This window comes from Protopterus annectens, chromosome 1.part0 (genome assembly GCF_019279795.1).
Source record: "Protopterus annectens isolate FY-2018-M chromosome 1.part0, PAN1.0, whole genome shotgun sequence".
Classification (NCBI taxonomy): Eukaryota; Metazoa; Chordata; order Ceratodontiformes; family Protopteridae; genus Protopterus; species Protopterus annectens.
The window spans coordinates 678,450,300-678,473,096 of NC_056725.1; the positions used below are offsets into that span (position 1 = coordinate 678,450,300).

The 22,797-nt window shown below is 36.4% G+C and overlaps 1 protein-coding gene across 1 annotated transcript in view; it reads left to right on the forward strand.

Annotated features, from left to right (window-relative positions):
* LOC122794026 (ryanodine receptor 1-like) overlaps positions 1–22,797 on the forward strand; it is a 2,146,276-nt gene that overhangs the window by 817,677 nt on the left and 1,305,802 nt on the right.

The window sequence follows — 22,797 nt, forward strand, 5'->3', positions numbered from 1 at the left end:
TGAATTTTCTATATCTAACAAATATATCTCAAGTTGTGAATGGCACTCCAAACCAAATTGTTTTAGTTACAGTGTATAGTTTAATATTTTGTGTACCATCACATCATTTTCTTTTTCTTTTGTGGGTTACTCTTATAACTTGTGGCCCCAAATTCAAAAGACTTGCTCTCTCACTGAGTAAATGACCACTTACACATAGAGCAGGTGTTTCGGAATATGGTGCCAGATGTAAGACTGTTCATAAACAAGCCTTACACTGAAGTACTTCCGTTACACTGAGAAGTCTTTTGCAATCAGGGCAGACTTGCACTGAGATCAACTCTTTTGGATCTGGTCCATGATAAACTGTACCCCTCTCCTAACTTAAAGAAACTTTGAACAGAAACGGCTACATTAAATAACATTAAAACAAATCATTTGCATAAGCTACTAGTTTATATCCCTTGTTATTTTCTTTGCCAGGTAACTATCTTTGTGTTCTTGAATATTTTTGGCTGACAAACAACGACCACACGAAACTGAGAACCAGAAGAAAATAAATAATTCTAATAAATGTTTTAAAATAACATAAAAGTTAGGTGTAATGGCACCCAAAAAAACTTATGTTAAAATATAAAGAAAAAGAACGTAATTTTAAATAGCTAACTATACTTAAACTGTCGTTAAGGCCAGGGGGTGTATGGGCATTTCCTTATTTATTTTCTTTGTTGACTTTTATAGATGTTAGTTTGTTGTGAGATATAATTTTTTTTAGAGACTGGATGTGTATCACCTTGAATAGTGTATACAGGCTTAGAAAGTTTAAGATGGGATTTTTCCTGAATGATGCCATTTGTAGTAATGCTTTTACTGGCTCTAGCAGCCATGTAGTTTTTAAACATGATATTTAACACATTTACAAGGTTTTTTTATTCATTCTGAAGAAGTCAACAGTTATATACTGACAAAAGCGCTAAATAAAGGTTTTTCTTGGGTGGCTGGTTCATGTTGGTGCTTTTCCTGGCTTTTGTTTTTTTAGTAGTTTTCTTGAATATTTTTCATGGCATGGTTTAAGACTAATATAAATATTTTGAGGGGCAGGATAGGGAACAACCCTGCCCCACCCTAAAACTTTTATCAAACTATATTATTATTTACATTATTTATACAAATGAAATATTTGGTGCAGTGAAAAAAATAAGGGTATAATATTGCCAAGATCTTTAATAAGGTTGATTTTTTTTACTCGCATAGCTATAAATTCCGTATCCATTTTATCAGAAGTCTTGTTTTCCTCTATTGAACAGAAGGCTGTATCTGAATCTATATTGATTTAGTTATTTTGAATAAATAACACAGTAGCTTGAAGTATGTAATTAGGTATATTAATGTTTTACCGGTTGGGTGGGCGTTCAAAAGACATGCATAAATGGGCATGCCTTCAATGAAGGTTGAATATTGAGCTGGCACCTCGGCGTTCATGAAAATCTACTGCCAATCATTAGCGGACCGGAGTTCCTCTGTGGCGACCCCTAACCGGGAAAAGCCGAAAGACAAACAAACTATGTTTTACCAGACACAAAACCAGACTGTCAGGTATGTACATATGAAGGTATACACTGTAAAAGAAAATGTTTCTTTTCTAAATGCTGTTTATTCCCCTGTTGTTTGATGACCATCAGCTCTCCTTCCCTTTCTTAGGAGTCATCATACAGACAACCTTCACAGGTTTTGTAGTAATTATGTACAGAAATAAGCCAGTTACAGAAAATATCTGTTACAAAAATGTGTCAGAAATAACTAATCATTAGGGTACAGAAATGACTCAATAGTTGTAAGATATAGACTTACAGCAATAGCTGCCATTAGGCACCCACAAAACCAGCAACTGCAGAGGGCCTCAGATTACCTGTGGCTGAAAGGGGGCCTCACCAACACTGTTGCATGTCTTAAAATATAATAAAAACAATAATAGTTCAATGAGCACAAAGTGTGTCTCAACAATGGAACTGCTACTCATTCCTTCCACAGCTAGTATGCATATCCTCCACCTACATATACTTGTGTACACAGCATCCTGCTCTTATATTCATTACATTACAGGAGCTAGTTCCTGGCTATTTAGCTGTGCATACATCTTCCTTTTTTATCAATTTGATTTCCTGGCTCTCCAGAAGAAATGTGGCAGTTAACTTCATGGTGCACATTCCTTACCTCCTCAAAATACAGGGTTATACACCTGCAGTAAAGACATTGTTTGTTTTCTGTATACAGGCATTTTTTCTTCTTAAGCTGAGATTTCTTAATTGCATGATTATACAAAAAAGTTATTGAGTACATTTTGCATTAGCTGACTACAGTTCTTTTACAGTTTTTTTTTCTTTCAGAAATTTTCAAGGAATATTTCAGAAAGCCACGGGATCCTGAACCACAGGGCAAGGTTAGCTTCCTTATTAAATAACCGAACATTCAGAATTTCTAATGTGTCTTTATCTACAGCTTAATGTCGAAAAGGCCAAATTCCGAAGACACGGAACAGCGATTTTATTCCTAGGGAAAAAAAAATTGCTGGTCCGCAAACAAACAAAAACAAAAAAAAAAAAAAACACAAAATAAACTGGGGGGCTTCACCCCCCACATACCCCTACTTAAATATATCAACTCTGAGATCGCACCACAGTGGAGGAAATGGCAAAGTCCTGAAAACGTCCCACTGATTTTTTTTCCCCCTAGGAAAAAAAATCACTGTTCCGTGTCTTAGGGATTTGGCCTTTTCGATATTAGGCTGTCAATAACGCAACTTTCGAAATTCTGAATGTTGGCATAAATAAATAGGGACCCCAAGGAGAGGAGGGGTGAGCACCCCCCCCCCACACACACACACACACATTCACTCTCACTTTCCACAGACTTGTTGGTTGTGACCTTGGCTGATTCCTCAGGTAACTCAACTAAAATAAAAAATAGAGAGAAACACATTCAAATACTAGAGCAAAAAGCAAAGAAACAAACTTGTTTTAAATGAAACAAGCTTGTATCTCTATTTTCTACTACAGTAGCTTAATAACTATGTTCTGTTAAAGGCGGACGCCCTTAAACATATGTATATGTAGGTAGCCGGGGGTGCGCAAAGACATTTAAAAATATGGATAATCTAATGAGATACTCACCCTCAGGCAGACCAAAACATGACTCAGCTTCTCTCAACTGTTTTTTGCATTTTAACAGTGCATGTCGATTTTTCAGCTTTGTCAGGTTGACGTACTGCCTTAATGATTTTTTTTATTTTTTTGGAGTTCATGGTTAGGCTAAAGCAGCCAATCAGGTTTGGAAACCTCATTCATCCTAGACTTGCATGCAGTGTAGGCCCAACTTTTATTTATCCACTTCTTCACTCATCCTGTAGTCCAGGTAGCATGTACTTCATTGGTATATAATAAGTAAAAGGAAAAGTATAGAGCCACAAGGAGTGCTTAATCTGTTTCACATCATTGCATATTCTAAATGCAGAACATGCTTTTTTTCTGCTTACAGCTTATGTCAAAAACAAACTTACCACCAAAACTGGTTGTTCCTATCATTCTGTGGCAGCGGTAATGTCAATAGCTCTATTCTTTTTTTTTTTCAAAACAAGTTTATTGTTTTAACATATAAGAGAAATATCATAACAATTTTATACAAATAATTAAAAATAGGTATCATTATAATATTCAACAAAACAACTAAAGTATTTACAAAGACATCCACTACAATCAGATCAATTAATTAAACTAAAATACTGTGCTATTGAAATTAGAATTTTTTTAACAAATTTTGTAAATTATCCCATACAATAAAATGTGATGTTTTTCTAGTTGTTCTCATTCTAATTGTGCTTATTTCCATATGACACATTATATTCATAACATTTTTAAATTCATTGAACGAAGGAGGTGTATCTGAAATCCACTTTCTAGTTATTATTTTCCTAGCCACTGCTAGGATAGACCATAACAAGGGAAGCTTAATCTTTTAACACATTGAGGTACAGGTGTGTTGAATAATATAAGAGACTTAGAAATAATGAAATTATCTGTAAAGAGCCTGCAAAAATTCATTAATTGACTTCCAGTATTCTTTCAACTTCATACAGTCATAAAACATATGAGCCCAGTCAGCATTAATTTCTACATTACATCTCTTACATAGATTATCTTTATTATTAATTTTATTCATCATCAAAGGTGTATAAAAAGATCTATGTAAAAATTTCCATGTATAAAGTCTCCAGACAATGGAAGATGTAGTTCTATAAGCAGATTCTAATATATATTGTTTATCTTGTTGAGTTGGTGGGTCCCCATTAATAGAGGTGAAATAATTCCAGTATGAATCTACATTGTAAAAAGATGTTCTTCATTCCACATTGCTGCAGTCCTAACTATTGGGTAGTCCGCTGTCCAGTCGGCCCGAATACCAAAGTATATGGCTGACGTCGGTCAGGGCGCATTAGACTGACGTCAGTACGTCAGGGTACTAATGCGCATGACCGACGTCATATCTTCAGTCTTTTTTGCCGCATGGTCCGATGCAGAAGCAATTTTGCGAGTGCAGGTTGGCGTTCTGAAAGTTTCTGAAGTCAGAGTTTCAGACCGAATCAAAGTTGGCTAAGTACCCGTTGGGAATATTTTGTTTTTTTCTTGCCTCAGTATTTAACCGGATGTCAGAAAAAGTGAATAACTGTATTTCTTGTGGGAAACAGATACCTCATAGGGATTGCCATACTTTGTGTATACCTTGTTTAGGGCCTGAGCACGACGTTGTTGGATGCCGCTCTTGTGCTAGATTTAACAAACGCACTATTAAGGGAAGGTTAGACTGTGCCAGGTTAGTTTTTGGGAAGCGTTGTAATTATAAAATGCCGTCGGATCCTCCGACGCCGGCTTCGGCCAAAAAGCGCAAGGACAAAGCAGCAAAGCCTAGAGTGGAAGAACCGACAGTCCCAGACGTCGGTTCTTTAGAAGGCTCAGTGGAGCCGGAGGTTCTGCCAGGAGTTTCTTTGGAGTCTCAGGGAGAGACTTTACTGTTACAGGATGTATCCTCTCAGGAAGTAGGCCAGGCTGAGGGGGCTTCTCAGGTGGCTGTTCTTCCCTCTCTTCCTAAGGTGGTTAGAGCCTCCCCTTCTGTTTCTAAGGCTTCTTTGAGAGGCAGGCCAAGTTTAGCTTCAGTGGGGGTTTCTCCTAGTGCTTCAGGATCTGTGCCTAAGAAACATATGCTTAAAATGGCAGAGGATTTGATTACTATGATTAGAGGTTCTATGCCCCCTCCTGATAAGAGGCCTAGGGTGGAACCTGAGTTTGAGAGTTTTGAGCAATGTTCGGTGGCTTCTGAGTCTTCGGCTGAAGACTTGCAGGAGTATCCTCCTTATTCTGATTCTGATGTGGATGATTCTACTCCTTCAGCTTCTCCTCCTGAGGATTTTTCATTTTCAGAGACTCTGCATTCCATGAGGGAGCATTTTAAATGGGAAGGTCAAGATTTCTCTGATTCCAGGAAGAGGCTTAGGGAATTCTTGTTTTACCCCAGCATAGGCCTTTAGCTATACCTCCTGTTCTGAATGTAGTGGAAGATGTTTTGCAGAGGCTTCACTGAATCCTGATTCTTTGCCTCCTGCCCCAGTTAAACCGGATAGGTACTATAGGGTGCCTGAAGCTCATAAGTATCTTTTAAGAGTCCTAGGGCAGACCCGAAACTGTCTCTCAGGGGCCTAAAGGTGTGAAGGCCTCTGTTGTTAAAAATCCTGTCCCTCCTGATAAAGAGGCAAGGGCTTTGGATAGATGGGGAAAGAAAGTGTATACTTCTTCCACTTTAGCCATGAGGGCGTTGAATTGTCAGTTTCACATGTTAAAATATCAGAATTATCTCCTTTCACAATTGAAATCTAAGGTGGATGCTCTGGCGGAAGGTATTGAGTGTAAAGAGTTGCAGGATTTAGTTCATGTGTCTGAACAGGTGGGTAAACATTCCTTGCAGTGTGGTTTTGATGCTGTGCAGGCCTCCTCGAGGGTGGCTGCCACTGGTTCTGTTCTTCGTAGGCACGCCTGGTTGAGAGATCAGAATTTAGCTGAGCATGTTAAAACAAGGATTTTGGATGCTCCTTTACAGTCTGATGTGTTGTTTGGTTCGCCTGTGGAAGCAGTTTTAAAGAAAATGGAGGACAAGGCTAAGTCTATGCAAACTGTTAAGGATTTTTTGCAGGTGCAGCCTCCGAAGTTTAGTAGAAATTGGCCTACTAAGGGATGGACTTATCCTGCTTATGATTCCCAGTCTAGGGGTAGGTCTAGACGTGGTAGGGGCAGAGCTCAAGGTTCTTTTAGGCCTAGGACAGGGAGTTCCCCTGCTCAGACTTCTGGGGAGGGCAGGGGTCAGTCCTTTCGTAAGCAGACCCAATGACTTGCCTTTTCAGCTGCCAGTTCATTCTCGCCTGGCAGCACCTTTGGGAGGAAGGCTGTCTCTTTTCAAAGAAAATTGGGATTTAATTACCCAAGACAGATGGGTTCTGGATATCATTCACCACGGTTACAGGTTTTATTTCCATACCTTGCCTCCTTTCAAAGGCATGCCAGACATTCCTCCTCTACAAAGAAAAGAGGCTCACAAGCAAATTTCTCTGTTGCTCCAAATAGGGGCCATTCAGCCAGTTCCTGTGCCAGAAAGGGGCCTAGGATTTTATTCTCGCCTGTTCCTAGTACCGAAGAAGGGGAACACGTGGAGACCAATTTTGGATTTATCTACCCTCAACACTTATCTGGACATTCCCAAGTTCAAAATGTTGACGTTACAACAGCTTTTACCTCTGCTGGGCAAAGATCACTGGATGGTAACTTTAGATCTCAAGGAAGCTTACCTTCATGTGCCTATAAGACTAAGTTGCAGGAAGTATCTGCGTTTTCGAGCTGGAAATTCTCATTATCAGTTCTCTGCATTGCCCTTTGGCTTATCCACTGCGCCCAGAGTATTCACAAAGGTTCTGGCTCCAGTGATAGCTTACTTCAGGCTAAAAGGAATTCAAATCTATCCTTACTTGGACGACTGCCTGATTCTAGCTCAAGAAAAGGAAGACCTTCTACAGCATTTGGATTATGTCATAGCAGTGCTAAGATGCCTAGGGTATTCTGTGAACGAAATAAAGTCCAGTCTAGTACCCTCTCAAGACATGTGCTTTCTGGGTGTGAGACTGAATACAGCAGCCCAGATGGCCTTTTTAACCCCGGACAAACAAAAGAATCTTTCCAGTTACTTCCATCAACTATCTCTTCAGTCCGGGCTGACTGCAAGGACAGTCCTTCAAGCCTTAGGGTTCATGGCATCTTGTATTCTGGTGCTTCCCAATGCCAAACTGCATATGAGGAAGCTGCAATGGTATCTCAAAATGTATGGACACAGCACTGCCAGGATTTGGACACTGTCATTCAAATAATACCTTGCATTCAAAAGGAATTTTTGTGGTGGGCTCAGGAATGTCACCTAAACAAGGGACTCTCTGTGACCCGGCCAGAGGCGAGTCAGATTCTAACGACAGATGCCTCAGACATTGCTTGGGAGCTCATCTAAATGGAAAATGGATACAAGACAAGTGGCCTGCCAGACTACAGCATCTACATATCAACATGAAAGAGATGTTAGCAGTCCAGTTTGCATTAATGGCTTTCAAGGAGTTACTTCTTCCAGGGCAGGTGTTGATTCTAACAGACAACACAACTGTCATGTGGTACATCAACAAACAAGGGGGAACACATTCTTACCCATTGTGCAGGCAAGCAATGATTTTATGGGAGACTGCGCTCAGCTTGCAACTAACTCTTCAGGCAAGGTTTCTGCCGGGAGCACAGAACTCCTTAGCAGATGTGTTAAGCAGACAAATCATGGATCCCCACGAGTGGAAACTGGATCTTCATGTATTTCAAAAATTGACAGTGTCATGGGGAACTCCAGACATAGATCCACTACACCACCAGCTGCCAAAGTTTTGCACAAAGAGGTTTCATCACACAGCTTGGAAAGTGGATGCTCTTTCTTTCAGTTGGAAAAATCTTCATGTGTATGCTTTTCCACCTCTGCCTCTTCTTCCAAAGGTGCTTCTAAAGGTCAGACAAGACAAGCCAAGGATGATTTTAATAGCTCCAGATTGGCCTCGGCAGCACTGGTACCCATTACTGAGGAGTCTGGTAAGGAAGCCTCCATGGCCTTTACCCTTGATTCCACACCTGTTGTCTCAGAGGGACGGTCACCTGCTCAATGTCAAGCTTCACTCTCTTCATCTAACAGCTTGGCATATTCTGTTTTGAAAGACAGCAGGTCTCAACTTCCTCAACAAGTTTTAAATGTGATTATGGAAGCCAGAAGACCTAGTACACGGAAAGTGTACGCAGAAAAATGGAAGAGATTTTTATTTTGGAGTGCAGCAAACAATTTGGAGATTTCTGAGCCTAATTTGAGTGTGGCTCTTCAATATCTTACTGAGTTATTGGACAAAGGTTTGTCTTTCTCTTCCATTAAGATTCATGCTGCAGCAATTTCAGCTCACTATGATTGTGACCCACCATTGTTTTCGCATCCTTTGTTCAAGCAATTTCTTAGAGGGCCAAAGAATATAAGACCCCCACGTAGAGCTCCTACTCCTGCTTGGGATCTCAATTTTGTGTTGGAGAAACTTACTCTACAACCTTTTGAGCCTCGGCTACTGCTGAATTGAAATACTTGTCATGGAAGACTGCTTTTTGTTGGCCATTACTTCTGCAAGAAGGGTTTCTGAGTTGCAGGCCCTTATGGCGGTAGAGCCTTTTTGATTTTTCATAAGGATAGGGTATCTTTACGTACTAATCCTTCCTTTATGCCTAAGGTGGTTTCTAGTGTGGCTTTAAACCAAACTATTCATTTGCCTACTTTTATGCAGATCCCCAAAATAAAGGGAAAAGATTTTGCACACTTTAGATGTACACAGGCAATTGCGTTATTATTTGAGCAGGACTAAGGATTTTAGGCAGTCTCAGCAGTTGTTTGTTTCTTTTGCTTTGAGTTCGCAGGGCAAGCCTGTGTCAAAACAAACTATTTCTAGGTGGATTGGGTTTTGCATTGCATTTTGTTATTCCCATCATGGCAAGGAGATTCCAGCTGGGATTAGGCCTCATTCCACTAGGGCTACTGCCACTTCAACAGCATTTCTAAGGGGGGTGGCAACTAAGGATATTTTGGAGGCAGCTACTTGGAGTTCAGTGCATACTTTCTCTAAGCATTATCACCTTCCTCTCTACTCTAAGTCTAGGGCTGGTTTTGCCACTGCTATTTTGCAAGGCATGTTGTCAGTTCCTGCTTCCTTATGATTTGCCAGCCTCCCTTACCTCTGCTTTGGGATTCTACCCAATAGTTAGGACTGCAGCAATGTGGAATGAAGAACATAGTACAGTTTTGTACCTACCATAAATGTAGATGTTCGAGGATCCACATTGCTGCAGTCCAATTTACCCTCCCACCTTCCCCTCTGTGTTTAGGGGTGGTTGTGTAGGTGAGGTTATATTCTGGTACTTTTGTATATATTGTACATATTTTTGGCGCAGGTATGTTTGGAGTTTTTGGTTTTGGCCTTATCTTTTCAGGGTCTTCTGACATCTGGGGCAAGAAAAGACTGAAGATATGACGTCAGTCATGCGCATTAGTACCCTGACGTACTGACGTCAGTCTAATGCGCCCTGACCGACGTCAGCCATATACTTTGGTATTCGGGCCGACTGGACAGCGGACTACCCAATAGTTAGGACTGCAGCAATGTGGATCCTCGAACATCTACATTTATGGTAGGTACAAAACTGTACTTTTCTTGTCTGATAATTTTATGTATATATGAAAGTTTACCTTTATCAGAAACTTTATGCTGTAAATTTATTATCAAGTAATCAATCAGTTTTGGAATAGATTCTTTAACTGTTATAGACATTAGATCTATTCTATCAATGAGATGTTGTCTAAAGATCTGAACCTCTAACCAGCAAGTTTCTCTTAGATCAAATTCTTGTTTTAAGAAATCTAGATTTTTAACTTTATTATCAGATATCAGCTGATACCAGTACTTTAGATTATTATCTATAGCTAAATGAGCTCCTTCAGAAGTAGATGACATAAGCATACCCTGGGTATAAATTATAGGGAATACAATAAAATTCCATTCCCTATGCTTAGGGTGCATGAATATAAAGTTACGATAACTAATAATAATATTTAATGGGTAACAGACCATATGTTTAGGTGTAATAGGTGAAGTACAAAATTCCTTTAGCAACCACAACATGGAGTTATAATCATATTTTTATGTGTTAAGGAGATTTTGATGAAGTGCATACTAATTAGCTCCCAATAATCTTTCCATTTTGCGACATATGACTGATCTATTAATAAAGTAATAACTTTTATAATAGAAGAGATAATATATAAATTAAAGTCTGGAAAAGAAATACCCCCTTGAGACCAGCTATTAGTATGTTTCTTTAATGCAATCCTATCTATTAGGTGCCCATAAGAAATTTAACATTAGTGTATTCAGTTTCTTGATAGTTATTTTTGTAGGTGAAAGTATTATTGATTGTATTAAGTATAAAATCTTGGGGAATATTATCATTTTAATAATTGTAAGTCTCTCCTCCATAGTAAAAAACATATTATTCCAGGTATTAAAAAGATTTTGTATATTAAGAAAACAGGTATTATAGTTATTATATATAATAGATTTAATATCTTTAGATAGTATTATACCTAAATAAGTTATCTGACCTGAGTTGGGTACATATTTAGTAAAATCACTAATGAGAGTATTTTTTCGTGTATATATAGGTAGTATTTTAGTTTTTCTTCATTGAATATTAAACCAGAAATACTTTTAAAATTCATCATTTTATCAAATAAAGACTGCATAGAAGAATTAGATCCTGCTGATGTAATTAGAACATCATCTGCAAAAAGTTGAATTTTTGATGTTGTATTTTCTTCTATTTCAAAACCCTCTATGTCAGTACTGTTTCTAATCAAATTAGCCCAAGGCTCCATTACTAAAGTGAATAATAGTGGAGAAAGTGGACATCCTTGCTTTGTACCTTTAAGAATGGGTATTTTTTGTGAAACATATGTTCCTACCTTAATATAAGCCAGCGTTCCTTTGTATAAATGGTCAATTAAATTTACAAATGCATCGGAGAAATTTGTGCATTTCAGTAAGGTAAACAGATAGTCCCAACTTACTGAATCAAATGCTGAACCTATATCAAGACTAATAAGTGTTAAATCTTTCTTTTTCCTATTTGCAAAATCAATTAATGTTAAAGTTCTTCTTATATTATCAAAAGTATTTCTATTTACAACGGAGCCCGTCTGATCTATGTCTATAATGCCGGGGATAATTGTCTTCAATCTATCAGCAAAAATACTCATAAACATTTTATAATCAACATTAAGTAATGAGATGGGTCGATATGAAGAACATCTAGTTGGATCTTTATTAGGTTTTAAAATTGGTGAAATAAATGTATATTGCCAAGATGGGGGGGTTATTAACTCAGTTTGGGCCAGAATAAAAACCTTATGTATTAATGAATATGTAGTTTTAGAAAGGATTTTATATATCTCTGGTATAATACCATCATTACCCGGTGCTTTGTTTGATTTAAGCTTATTTATTTGTGTAATAACTTCTGTATATGAAATACTCTTGTCCAATAGTTTAATCTGTTGTTTATTAAGCTTTTTATTCATGTTTGTGGTTATAAACTCCTTTATTTTATCTTTAGGTTCCATGTTAATGTTGTTATGGTTAATCTTGTGAAAGTGATTTCTAAATTCATCCAGTATTTCTGGTATACTAGAAACATTCTTCTTTTTCCTTAGAGAAAAGATTTCTTTGATATGGTTTTGTTTATTCAATCTTTTTGTTTTATTTTTAAGTCTATGTAAGTATTTGGGGCTTATTGAATAAGACAAAACTTGTATTTCTCTAAAGTTATTTTAACTTTATGAGTTAAAATTTCTTTGTATTTCTCATTTAGTTTGTTTATTTCTTCAATAACTTTCTTGTCCATAATATTTTCTTTATTATTATGTTTATAAGAGTCTAGTTTACTTTGAATATCTAACAATTCCTTATCCCAAGATTTCCTTTTGTTATTATACCATCTGATACTTTGTCCATATAGATATGATTTTAAGGCATCCCAAACATAGACAATGGAGACTTCAGGAGTATTATTTATGTCTAGAAAATGTTGTACTTCTGAAAGTATATATTCTTTATAGTCTTTTAGCTGAGTTAAGTATGCTGGTATCCTTTTGATCTGAACATTATGAGTATTTTTTATCATGAATTCGAAAACAATTGAGTTATGATCAGATATAGGACATGAAATGATTTTGGAATTAATTAAATCTGTTACCATCTGGTTAGAAATAAAGACCCTATCTATTTTTGAATAAGTTTTGTATCTGTTAGAAAAAAAGGTGTATGGTAATGATTTTGACTCTATCTGATTATTAATATCATTCAAATGATAAGAATTAGCAAAATCATTTAAATGTTTTGCATTAGATGTAATTCTTCTTTTCTTTATAGTGGTAGTATCACTTTCATGTAGTATACAATTAAAATCACCAGCTAAAATAATATCCCCTACAGAGAATGATATGATCTTATCAATATGATGTTTCACTGTATTAATACCAATTCCAGGTATCCAATATACATTAATTAACGTGTAAGTCTTCCCATTAATTTGTATTGTAACCATACAAAACATTCCTTTGTCATCCTGATAAGACTTAATGGTTTTAGGAATGGGCATACTTTTATTCCATAAAATAGCCACTCCTCTTTTTTACTGAGTGTGCTCTGAACTAACCAATACTGTATACTTATTAGTGGCTAGTTTATCAATATCTTTTTTCAAGAGATGGGTTTCTTGCAGGAAGACTAGATTGGCCTTGTGTAGATTAATGTACCTTATTAGGCTTGCCCTTTTACACGGATTATTCAATCCATTAATGTTTAAAGAAATTCCTTTTAAAGATGTCATTTGGCATTTTTAAAACTCAAGAATCTTATGATCGAAATAACAAATAACAAGATAAATAATGTTACATCTCCTCTTTTAGGTGTACCTTTAAACATAGCTGTATTTATTAAATCTCTTATGGGATTTTGTATAGGATTCAATTTTGTTTGTAGTGACAATGAGTGTACAAAATATATTGTGGATGTCAAAACTATATACATATAACAATGAACAAGTGAAAATAATGTAAGGATTAAACCTTGCATCCGCCTGGAGTTGAAAACTCCAACTTAGAGCAGTATTTACTACTCAAGTTAACCCCTACCGTAAGCAGCAGTACCTCAGCTACCACCTTATCAATTTAATACTAGTTATATTTAACTGAGGTTAACAGTTTTCAATTCAATTATCTATCAAGACAAAACTACACATTTGGTAAAACAGCATCATATAAACTAAAATAAACTTTTTTTTTTTTTTTTTTTTAAACTGTTCATTCTATTATATAGATCTATGTAATATATAACACTTGTATTCTAATAGCATTCAAATAATCTTAATGTTAGAAATCAAGAGGAGAGAAAATTATGTTCTAACATTCATTTAAATCAAAAACTTTGGCTAATATGATTCAGACATTACATGCATTAAGATGCATCTATTTTCTGTCATGTGAATTCTATCAACAGCTTCCAAAAAAATCTTGAATTGTTTGTATATGAGCATTTACTTAAACTCATTATTGTCAATAGAGTAAAATATTGTATTCATAAAAATTATTATAAATCATATTGCATAGTTATGCAGATTCTCAGAAACACCTCGTTATTACCTAAAAAAAAAAAGCCATCACACACATAAACACAGACACACACACATACATATACACACACACATATACACACACACACACATACCCACACACACACACACATACATATACACATACACATATATAGATACATACACACACACACACACACACACACACACACACACACACACACACACAAATTTATATATAAACATATATATGATCTCACAGAGCTGTGACACTGCAGAGCATCATCCCACTTGCCGTCCCCAGAACAAATCTGTCCGCTTCACACAAAATAATGCACAGCAAACACACACTAGCAACCAGATTTTACAATCATGCTAACCTACTGCTTTAAAATATATCACATGACATTTCTTCCAGAATAGAGTTATAAGATTATTTATGCTTGTCAATCAGATGAATTAAATGAGTTATAGTAAAGTATATGTTTGGGACACAAGTTTTAACACAGATTATTATGCTACTGTTAAGTAGATTTTCAAAAACATTTAAATAAATGTTTCATTTTCTATGCCTTCTAAAATAAGATATTTACTTGCTACAAGAAACTACATCATCTAAACTCATCATAACTGACACATTTTATGAATAGAGTATTTTTCCTGAATCTGTGGTGTGTCAGTGTGATAACCTTGTCAATGTTTATACTAACTGCTTTCAGTTTCTCTGTGAAAATTCTGTGAGTGAAGCTTCTGAGGAAACTCATGGACACTGTGCATGAGACAGCCCACATCCCAGATTGTCTCCCTTAACATTTTGGCGGGAAACTTATTAAAACTTGTGGCAAACATTCATTTTGTCAATAGAGTAAAACATTGTATTCATAGAAATCATTACAAATCATATTGGATAGCCATGCAGACTCTCAGAAAAAAAGTCATCACACTCGCACACACACACACACGCACACACACACACACACACACACACATATATATATATATATATCTGATCTCACTGAGTTGTGTCCCTGCAGAGCACCATCCCACTTGCTGTCCCCAGAATAAATCTGTCTGCTTTATACAAAACAATGCACAGCAAACACATATTGGTAACCAGATTTTACAATCATGCTAACCTACTGCTTTAAAATATATCACATGACATTTCTTCCAGAATAGAGTTATAAGATTATTTATGTTTGTCAATCAGATGAATTAAATGAGTTATAGTAAAGTATATGTTTGGAACACAATTTTTAACACAGATTATTATGCTGCTGTTAAGTAGATTTTCAAAAACATTTAAATAAATGTTTCATTTTTATGCCTTCTAAAATAAGACATTTACTTACTACAAGAAACTACATCATTTAAACTCATTATAACTGACATATTTTATGAACAGAGTATTTTTCCTGAATCTGTGGTGTGTCAGTGTGATAACCTTGTCAATGTTTATACTAACTGCTTTCAGTTTCTCTGTGAGAATTCTGTGATTTGAAGATTCTGAGGTAACTCAAGGACATTGTGCATAAGACAGCCCACATCCCAGATTGTCTCTCTTAACATTTTGGCGGAAACTTATTAAAAACTAGTGACAAACATTCATTTAGCAGTGTAAATGCATCTAAACATGACAGAACCTCCACAATGTATTCCACAGATCATCACAGCCTCTATGCAAGTGAAATTAAACTCAAAATTACCAACAAGCAATAAAACTCAGCATTCTTCTCCCAACTCAATTTTCATACAAATCCTATTATTCACTGTGCCCACACAGTCAAAAGCATTTCTATATATTAATAAAGAAAAGAAAAGAGAGTAGAAAATAAAAGGGAGTGAGGCAGAAATATAAAAATGTAAGAGAAAGCTGTAAGAAGTATATACAATGGAATGTTACTTACTGTTTATATTAATAAAGTTAAAAATAAAACATATTATTTACTCTTATTTAGTTCTGATTATTATTAGTTAAAGCATGACAGATTATTTACAAACAAGCATAAGCAGTATAATCAAGGAAGTATAATTAGAAATAGCATTTGAAGAACTTATAAACTTTTACAAGAAATAAATATGTTATTATTCTATTAATGATATTTTCATTACTGTTCTCTCCTGCCCTCCCCACCCTTTACCCACTACATAATCTAAATAGAATGTCATTGTTTAAACAAAGAAAATAATAAAAGAAGAAGGAAAAAAAAATATAAAGATAAAAAATGTGTCAAATTACTAACCTTACTTTTTTCAGAAAGAAAAACAAATCGAGTCACAGCCTGCCATTAAATCCTCAGGCATTTTGACTGGTTATGAAACAAAACATTTCTTTGCACATAGAGAATAACTTTGATTAAATCTTTTCCAAAATATTTGTGGCTTTCTGGAAATGCAGGAACTATATTCAAAAAGATTAATAATGAACTAAAATGATGAGAGAAAAAAAACATATAACAAATCATTCGTTTTTTAGTCTCTTCTTCTTCTCTGAAGTCTTCCAGGAAGCTTCAGTTGCCAATCTCTTTAATGAAGAACTAGCCCATTCCATTTCTTCTATTTTATGCAAAATGCTTTTTTCTTTGACAAACAGTAAAGCAGAGTCTAAATCATCGAAGACCTTAGGACCATCAGGAAGGAAGATTTTAAGCTTGGCAGGAAACAGAAGGTATGTTTTAAACTGTGCTTTTGTAAGCTCCCTTATTAGTGGCAGAAAAACTTTTCTTTTAGCAATTACCATGGAAGAATAGTCATTGTCAAAGCACAGTTGTCTCATTAAACTTAACAGGAGCTTTAGCCCAAGCAGATTTAAGAACCATCTCTTTATCAAAAGATGATAGAAATCTAACTATAACTGATCTAGGATAGTTTTTGTTAGAGTTGGTATTAGCTATAGATCTATGTGCTCTTCGATACCAAAAGAGAATGCTTCTGGTAAATCTAAAGTTTTAGGGAGCCATGTTGTTAAAAAAGAAGTAATATTGTTACCTTCAATATTTTCTGGCAGTCCAAAAATCCTAATGTTATTGCGCCTAGATCTATTTTCCAGGTCATCCAGCTTTGTTTGTAAATGTGTATTTTGTTTCAGCAGAAACTCAATGTTGATTTCCTCTTCTTGTATTTTATTTTCCATGTCATTCACAGCTTCTTCTATGCCTGTCATCTGGATCTTCTGTTGTTGCAGGTCCATATGTAACAAGTCTATTTGTTTTGTAGTTTTTCTATGAAAGTGTCTATTTTAGTATCCATTTTATCCATCTTAGCAGTAAGTTGCTGGAGTATAATTATCAGAGACTGAAGTTCTTTCTTGATGCTGGAGTCTTGAGAATTTGTCTTACTGGAACTCATTTCAGACTGATAAACTGACAGGAAAATTTCCAAAGTAATTTCTGACAGGAATATTATTAAGATTTCCTTTCTTTTTTAGATATAGTTCAAGAACTATATAAAACAAACATATTTAGAAAGAAAATTACTTCAAGAATTAATTTTTTAAGTAATTAATTCCTGTCAATGTAATGAAATTGGTGGAGCTGAAGAAATCTGCTGCTATCCTGTGTTCATCCTTGGCCACGCCCCCTCGTCAATAGCTCTATTCTAAGTGCAAAAGATATACAGTCCTTCAAAGCATTTCTAACGAAAAAAAAAAAAAAGTAGCAAAAATCATTCCAGTTCATATTAAAGACTTAAGCATGGAATGATTTTAGTGTTATGCCATTGGTACAACTGAGAAAAAAATCTAAGAGTGCAGTATGGGGAAAGCACACAAAATTAAATATAGATTTAACTCATAAGCGATTTGCTTTCCTCTTGGATAGAGTGGAAAGAAGGGCTCCTTTGGTTAGGCTTGGAACATAGCTGGCCTTAGGCATAGGCCAACTAGGCAGCCGTGTAGGGCGTCTCTCTAGCAGGGGCACTTTTCCAGTATTTTTTTGGTGTAGGTAGACCAGGATGGGGGCACCAGGTGGTGTGGGGGGCACCGTGGAGCCCTTTTGCCTAGGGCACTAGGTGACCTTAGGCCACTCTTGGCTTGGAAGATGATAAAAGTACTGCTAAGATAATTACAAGGAAATGTATATTTACCAAATATTATTTTTCTAAAAACAGAGTTTTATTTTTATGTATGACATCAAGCTAAAAAGTTACCTTGGCTGTTGGAACCAGCCACTGCTGCAGCACTCTGCAAATATACCTCTTTTGGTGTTAAATGCCATTTTCACCCTTAAATGGCAGGCCATCATAAAATAACAATGTACCTTCACTTTAAAACACAATTCTTGTAAACTGCATTTTTTCTTGTAGTATCACAGGGCAGGGAATTACCAATGAGGTGAGGAGGGTGAGATCTGAGAGAGCCAATAAGACATAGTAAATGAAAACACATATGCAGGATTTTAGAGAAACCAGCTATTAAGAATGACTGTGGGAAGTAGTAGCATTGCTTTAAGGCATCTAAGATGTTTTTGTTGTTTGCGGGATGTCAAGTCTCTGTTTATAACAAGCTACTCCAGCGTTTGACATTGTGCCATACAATTGTGAGTGTTGTAAGATGTGCAGCTCAGAATTATCACTTAAAGCCAGATGGCACCCTGGGCTGACAGGCAAGCAGATGTTAATACTTCTCAACTTATTTGATTTATACCTAGCAAAATGTGTGTGCTTTTTGGTGAATCGCTGAGGGTTGTACTCACTAAATAATGAAAGGCATTGAGTTTTAGATTTCGCCCTCTTCTGAAAAAATACAAGCTAATGCAAATTCTGTTATACTAGCTAGCAAATTTTAAACTTATAAGAGAAATACTTAATATCTGGCCCTGATTTTAGGCTTTTTTCCCAGATTTATGTGTGAGAGGGTTGACAGTTACTTGAAAGGATTACTTTGGGGTCCTTTATTTACGGTACACAGACAACATAGCTGTAATTGTTGTGGCAATCTGTGGAGGGAAATACTGTCTGCTGTTACTTACTCATTAATATGGCTATGCAGGGCAAATGTGATTTGTGTAAAGCAACTTGGAATTCTTTAAAGTGTGGCTGCTCTTTTTGTGAAACATAGCTGAAATTAATTACACGACCATCATGTTTTGGCACAGTCAGGCTGTGACTTTTTCTGTGCGGAATTAGTATGGCTTCCTTCTCTGTGAAAGTATATCCATGTACTCTGGTTTCCTCCAACTCCACAAAGGCATGCTGTAAGTCAGCTGGCATTCCTGCAGTTTGTCTGAAGGGGAGTGTACAGTATGTGTGTTTGTGCATCCTGTGACAGATCTGACTTGTCAGAGGCAGTGTGTGTGTGTGTGTGTGTGTGTGTGTGTGTGTGTGTGTGTGTGTGTGTGCATAAAATACCACTGATTTTTTTTCAGTGGACACAGTATTCATGGACACATATGTGTCTGTTGTGGGAAGCAGTAAACAAATGATTAGCATGTCATTATCTTTCAAAAGTAAGGTATAAACTAAAGGTATCAAAAAATATTCAAATTCTTAGAACCTCTAGGGACCTGGCTGCCCCACATCCCAGACTGGATAAGTGGATCTTGACAAGAACTTAGAGGTGGCTTCTGCCCTGAAACCCCATCTATGCTACAAGCAACCATGATCAGTTGTATTCACAGAATATGTAGGGGTATGGGTATGGTGTGGTTATTTTTTTTTTTTATTTCCTTTTAATCAGATCTTACAGGTATGCAAGAATGTCACTAAAGCTTCTGTAGGGACTGGGGACAAGTGTGACCATCATTTCTTTAACTTTCCTCTCAAACCTCAGAGGTGTACTCAGAAGGTCATTTTAGCTTGTGTAGGGGCAGTGTATTGTCTAAGAACAACAAGTTGGAAAACATTACTGTGATCATCCTTTTTTTTCATTTTCCTCATAATCAGACGTATAGAGGTGGCTGTTAATATGCATCTGACATCATCAGGTTGGAATATGTTAATAAATTCTATTGGTTCTTTTAGTTTCACCCTAGCTCAACATCAGAGGGCTACACAGTAGGTGGTTAACTTTTGGGAGTAGGGGTGAAGTTATATGATATATATATATATATATATATGTGTGTGTGTATATATATATATATATATGGCTAATATTATACATATATACAGCATATATATGTATATATATATATATATATATGTATAATATTAGCCACTTGAAATATATGACTATGAATATTTGTGCCTTCACTTTCAGCCCTATCTAATCTGAGAGGGATATACAGAAAGTAGCCATCACTTTTGAAGAGTAGAAGGGTAGGCACTAGTCTCAGATAAGATTTGTGCAGCCTAACAAATATTTGTCTTATCAATTTATTGTGAATGAAAATGTTATCAACTTTGAACAATAAGCCTTGAACAAAACTTATTTTTTCTTACTGGTGGTTTTGTTGAGCATTTAATTGGATCACAAGGTTGAAAAAAATGCTTAATTCAATTATTTCCTACACAGTTATTACAGTGCAGTCTTGGGCAGTTAGAGTATGAGGAAAGGTCCAAGAAAAAAAAGCATAAAACTGATTTTTTTCGTTAGTTATGATTTTTGTTTTGGCCATTACTGCATGAAATGGTTGTTTGAAAAAAGCTTAAAATGATTGTAAAAAATATCTAAAATGCACCTTAGAGCATCTAGAAACCCATTGCGTCTGGGGGTGGGAGTGAGGGTGGGGAACCTAACAGCTAGACCCTTGGATTAATTTAGTTATTTCCTCAGTCTTGGCAAGTTAGGGTGTGTTGAAAGGATGTAGGGAAAAAAGCTGAGAAGTAAGACAAAATGTGAGAAAAGGAAGAAAAGAATGAATGTCCATACAGTGATGCAGGATTGCTAGGATGGGAAAAAATTAGGGGGAGCAGTGATCAGTGCGGGAGCTGTGGTAAGTGAGGGAGTGTCATGCAGCCCTTCAGCTAAGGTGTCATTTCACCTAAGACCAGTCCTGTACATAGGATTTTTCAGTGGAATATCACTGGAAGTAAATCCCAGTGAGTGTGAATGTCTCTTTGTGGGAGGGGCAGACTTAGTGTGGTACACAGAACTATTGCAATGCAACAGTATTATAACTACACTTCAGTTATAAAGCATTCTAGCATGAGTTGAAATGTATGAGTTGAAATGTTTTTTAGGGCAGGAGGCGGGGGCCGACTGATATCTAGACTGGAAATGCCCAGGAGGCTCCCAGCTTAAACCTTGCAGGGGGCCCCCAAAATGCTAACACTGGCCCTGTTTATGGCTCATTTCTTTGACTAGTTATTTTTTTGATTGTAGTACAGAAAGTAAGTATCTGTTCTTTAGCTGTTGTCTTTGTAGGGGTTACATATGCAACTGTGCAAAGGGCTATTGCACTGAGAAGGCAGTGAGACGATTCTTTCTAAGATTGCTTCAATGAAGAAAGTAATTATTCTGCATTATATGACCTTGAAATTGTCTATATAAATTGACAGGCATATGTAGGTGGCACATACCCCCCTTTTGGTGCAATGGGAGGATTGTCCCCCATTAAACAATGGTTATTGGACAATTGCCACCCCCATTAAACAATGGTCTGTGTATTTTCTTTTCCTTTTTAATGTTTTTCATTACTAAAAGTCAATACTCTTAACTGTTAGGGAAATTTTGTTTCAACTGCTTTTCTTTTCATATTATTTGTTCACTGTTGTGTTTTGCTGAACTGTCCTTAATGTACTACTGCCACCCCATTTGCTAGCATTCATCTCCCATCTCTCGAGCCCTGATTTCTGCTACCTCAGCTGTATCCTAAGGTAGATCACTGGTGTGTATATGCATCAGAATATGCATCCACCTTTCCTTGTTGAATCTGGTCTCTCTTCTCTCTCCTACCAAGACAGTTAATCCGTTTATTGACAACCTTCCATTACCCAAACCCTCTGTCCATATGTTGCCTGTCATCGTATTATTTTGCTTCCCGATGTTATTACCCCTTTAATCTACAAACGTTATCCTGCTAATGTTGCTGTGCTTTTCCCTTTTCATGGTTTGATCTGATTCTCTCTCTCTGTCTCTGTGTTACACCTGATCCCATTCCCATCTCTTTCCTACTTTCCACACATGCCTTATCCACAGTTTTGTTCATCTTATTCCCTGTTCCTTCTTCCGTCTGGATGAATGCCCCTCCATGTCCACTTCCCTTCTGTTCTGCATGTAAGGTTATCTCCCCCTTGGCCACACCTGGATCCATTGCCTCATTATCACCTGACACTGTCGTCTGTACCTATTCGCTCAGATTGATTTATCTCCTTGCTCAGTCATTCTAGGCTGCTTCTCCTACTTTCTGCCTTCAGCTTACTGTGTACTGCTCCACTATCCTACTTCGGACAGCCTATTCATTTATCCTGCAATCACAGCCTTTCTCCTTCCCTCTTTTCCCACCTATCCTTACTACTGGCCTAGTATTGCCTGTGTCTCTCCAGTACCACTCTGCCCTTTCTTACCTGAGTAGCCAGCTGTCTAGTATCTGTAGAAGCCATATTCTCCCTGTAGATATCCTGCTATCTTGAGAATCCCATATTCCCTACTTCCACAGAGCTCCCTGGTCTAAACTATTGCCCCACATCCCAGGTACCTTATCTATCTCTATGTCCCTCCCACTGAACATCTCCTTTCATCCTTTGTCATTCTTTGATTTCTATTTTCCATAGATGTATGTATATATTTATTTCTCTCAGCTCCTAGCTGGGCCATTCTGTCTCAAGTATTTTTTTCCTGTGCGTATGTCTTTATACAGTATATAGATATTTGTGTGAGTATTATGTATGAATGTGAGTATTTAAATGTGTTTGTGTCTACACACATATATACAGTATAAATAAATATATATATGTGTGTGTGTATATATATATATTTATATATATATATGTGTGTGTGTGTGTGTGTATATATATATATATATATATATATATATATATATATATATATATATATATGTATACACACACACACACACACATATATATATAT